We start from the raw sequence: 4333 nt of genomic DNA, 5'->3' as shown, positions 1-4333 counted from the left end.
ACTGGCAATGCTTATTTGAATCCATGTCTCTACTAAAAGGACTCTTATATGCAACTGAATCATAAAAAGTTGACGTATCCATTTTGTGCAAACTTATAGTTGCACTTACACATAAAATTAGGACATGAAATACCAGTAGTGTTGTTGCAAACAATGCCCAATTATACTTTTCTAAAATCAAACGATAAAACTGATATGATTTAATTGTTAGGAACAACAAAGGAGATCTTCATTTATTAACTCTTTTTGATAATACCAAAGGAGGTATTGTAGTTACCAAATAAAGTGTGTAATAAATCAAATGGCTTCTCCTCTTCCATGCTAACTGAAGCAAAAGGATTTCTCAGCCGCACGTTCTGTTTTCTCTTAGTGCAACCACCTGCAAAACCAAATTAGTGGTTCAAACAAGAAAGCAGAGCGCACTATGTAACACAACTATGTCAATATTACATCACATTTTTCTTTTCTAAAGAAAGAACCTTCTACACCAAGTGACCAAGCATAAGAAATATGAATTCAATCAGCATGAACCTATAATCGCATAAGCACAATTAGGCATGGCCTTTATTAGATTCACATCCAGACAGATACAAAATTATATAAAGAACTTTGTTTTGACATTCTTTTAAAATTTTGAACAAAAGATTAAAAAATGATGAAGATAATCAATCTCTCGCCTCATAAATACTAATGTAGCATTTCTCACGTATGTAATAGTTTTCAATAACTCCTTATTTGTAGGGTACTGCAAATTCAAACACAGAAAACATGTATGTCAATAACAAAAAGAATAAAAAGGAAGAATCAAGCAGTGTCTTGCCTCAGTTTGTTTGCCTGAAATTCTCGCCGCCACTGATCCGCGGCTCAATCTCCTGTATATGATTGGATTTGGTTGTCTTGCCTTTGTTGTTTCAAGATATTTGATGCGTGGCAGAAATTTACCAATTTAGAGATGTCAATTAAGAGGACAGCGTTGCACGTATAGCTCTTAATCAGATAAGATCTGCCTCACCAATTTAAAAAAGGGTTGTCACAAATTTTAAGCAAGTTTTCAACCATGGAGTAATTTTGGGAAGGAATTGTAAATACATGCTAATCATATGAATAAGTGGGTAAAGATTTGATAAAACCACACAATTAAACACAATATAAATCATAAAATAATGGTTTATCAACCTCCCCACACTTAAACATTAGCATGTCTTCATGCTTAGTTGAAGGAGATAATATAAATGAGTAGGAAAATGTAAAACTCATGAAATGCAATGCAACCTATATATATATATATGCAACTATATGCTTTTTGTCTACTTGGTTAAAAGTAAATAAGCTCTTCAAGACAAATATAAATTAGATTTCACTAACTCAATTCATATAGTAAATACAGGTAACATTGTAAGAAGACAGCTCATGAAAGCAGGGAACATAGAATTAAGCACTGAACCCTCACTGACGGACAGGCTTTGCTCCCTCTTCTAAGAATATTCTATGTTCACAAACTTGGGGGCTGATGCCTACTATATCCACCAAGTTCCATCCAATTACTTTCTTATGTTTTCTCAGCACACTGAGTAGTTGTTCTTCTTGTTGAGAAGTGAGTTCCTGTGCAATGATAACTGGAAACTTCAGCTTGTCCTCAAGGTAAGCATACTTGAGGTGTGGAGGAAGGGGCTTTAGCTTTAATTTCTGCTCATAGCTAGGCTCTGGATCATCCGGGACTGGTAATAATGGTAAAGTGTTCTCATTGTTTTCAGAAAGTGTCTCCACACTTGGACCTTGCTCCATGTACTTCTCTTCTAATTCTTCCTGGTGAACTTCAGCTACAGTTTCATCAATAATGTCACACTGGAAGATAGAATGATCTTCCGGAGGATGCTTCATAGCTTCATTTAAACTGAAACTCACTGTTCTGCCATCTATCTCAAAGGAGTAAGTTCCTGAGAATGCATCCAGCTTGAACTTTGAAGTTTTCAGGAATGGTCTTCCAAGCAGGATTGATGATGGTCTTCCTGAGTCATTAGGGGGAATTTCCAGGATATAGAAATCAATGGGAAATGTGAGCCCCTTAATGCTCACTAATACATCTTCAACAATTCCAACTACTGTAATAATGCTTTTATCTGCTAACACAAAATGAGCTGCCGACCTTTTTAAGGGAGGGAGCCTCAAAGTATCATATATAGACAAAGGCATTATACTAACACATGATCCTAAATCACACATACAGTCAGAAAATATCACACCTCCAATGGTACAGCTAACCATACATGGACCTGGATCACTACATTTTTCAGGTATTCCCCCCATTAAAGCAGATATAGAACTACCTAAAGGAATAGTTTCTAATTCATTAATTTTATCTTTATGTATGCACAAATCCTTTAGAAACTTTGCGTATTTAGGTACCTGTTGAATAACATCAAAGAGGAGAACAGTTACCTCGACCTTTTTGAATATTTCCACCATTTTGGGGTCAAGTTCCATCTGTTTTCTGGGCTTCCTTGGAAGTTGTGGAAATAGAATAGGAGGGGCGTGATTTGTAGCTTCAGCATCCCTTGGGGATTCATTCTGTGGTTAAGTTTCCTCTTCTTCAACTATGTCTTGTACGTTCTCTTCCTCTTCAGCATCTTCCACTTCCAGAACATCCTCGGCTGGCACATTTTCTGGTGGGTTTGGCTCCTTATGGTTCCTCTCCTGTAATATGGTTCCGGACCTCAAAGTGATGGCGTTGATGCCACCTTTGGGATTAGGCAGTGGTTGAGAAGGAATTCCATTAGAGCTTGAAGGTTGATGTGTGGAATTAAGTGAGGAATCCATCCGGGAGACGAGAGCTTATAAAGTGGCAGTCAAGCCATTCAGACTAGAGTTCAGCTGCGCCTGCATGTCTTGTTGTCCTTGCGCAAGAGAACGGAGCATCTCGTCATTTGATGATGAATTAGAATAAGCAGTCTGAGAAACTTGTTGTTGGGTTTGCTGGGGTCCTTGTGATTGTCTTAGGTGAGGTGCCCTATAAGGTTGGTTCTGATTCTGCTGTCTGTTGTTATTGTTATTCCACCTCTGGTTTCTATTATTGTCTCTGCCTCCTCTATTAAAGTTATCCCTCCAGCCATGGTTAGAATTATCTCTCCAGCCTTGGTTGGAGTTGTCCTGCCATCCATGGTTATTGTTGCCACCTTGGTTGTAGTTGCCACCTTGTTGATTGTATCCTTGATTCGAGCGGTCATAAAAGTTGTGAGTGGCTGCCACAGTGTTGTCTTCCTAGAGCTGCGGGCATTCATCAGTATAATGACTATAATCAGCACAGATTCCGCATACTCTTTGTGGAACCAACTGTTGGCTTTGTTGTGGTGAAGGCTGAGCTTGTTGTGCTTGTTTTTGGTTCAACTGTATCTGTTTCAGTAGGTTGGTCATTTCACATATACTCTGTGTCAGAGCAGTAGTTTCTTTGCTAGAGGAAATCTCTGCAACAGCTTTGGGGTTGTGCCTCTGTCTGTGATTCCTAGTGGACTCAGCTAAGTCGCTGATCAGTTGCCATGCTTCATCTGCGGTTTTGTACTTTTTCAAAGAACCATTACTAGCACCTTCCAGTGTAGTCTTATCCTGGGGGTTCATGCCTTGGGTGAAGTAGCTGATCAATACTAGTTTACCAATCATGTGATGGGGACATGCGTCCAGGAGATTGTTGAAGCGCTCCCAATATTCATAGAGAGTCTCTGATTCACCTTGACCAATGCAGGAGATCTCTTTTCTCAGTCTATCTGTGACTTCAGCTGGGAAGTATTTTTCCAAAAATTCTCTCCTGAGTGTATCCCAGTTGGTAACAATTGCTTCAGGTTGGGAGTAGTACCACTCCCTCGCCTTTCCCTCAAGAGAAAACAGAAAAGCGGTTAACAAAATAGAAGTTTCATTTGCACCATGACGCCTAACAGTAGAACAGGCTGTCTGGAAATCCCTAAGGTGCTTGATAGGCTCTTGAGCAGGTAAGCCATGAAACTTGGGCATCAAGTTGATCAGTGCGGTTTTTAGTTCAAAATCTGCAGCTGCACTCGGGTGATGCACTTGATACGGCTGTAGTGTAAAATATGGGGCTCCTGCCTCCTGGAGAGTAATCCTCCTAGGTGCTGCCATGTTTCTTGCACGTAAATCAACTAGATCAGTAGTAAATGAGCTTGTCTCGCTCTCAGATTGCGGTTCAGATTCGCCCTCAAATGAGACTGGTGAATTGATAATAATCACTTCACCACCCTCAGAGGCTAACCGACGTCGAGTTCGTCTAATATATGAAAGAGTTCTTTCAATTTTAAGATCGAATGGGACTAAACTCGGATCAGGC

At 39.6% G+C, this 4333-nt stretch overlaps 1 long non-coding RNA gene across 1 annotated transcript in view; it reads right to left on the bottom strand.

Annotated features, from left to right (window-relative positions):
* Nucleotides 804-4333, bottom strand: part of LOC110270949 — a 6967-nt gene continuing 3437 nt past the window's right edge. Inside the window, exon 2 of the long non-coding RNA XR_002360770.1 lies at nt 804-901. This is a non-coding gene — a long non-coding RNA (uncharacterized LOC110270949). The remainder of the gene's footprint in view (nt 902-4333) is intronic.

Source organism: Arachis ipaensis, chromosome B04, assembly GCF_000816755.2.
Source record: "Arachis ipaensis cultivar K30076 chromosome B04, Araip1.1, whole genome shotgun sequence".
NCBI classification, from domain to species: Eukaryota; Viridiplantae; Streptophyta; class Magnoliopsida; order Fabales; family Fabaceae; genus Arachis; species Arachis ipaensis.
The sequence above is the reverse complement of the archived record's forward strand: the minus strand, read 5'-3'. Positions and strand labels throughout refer to the sequence as shown.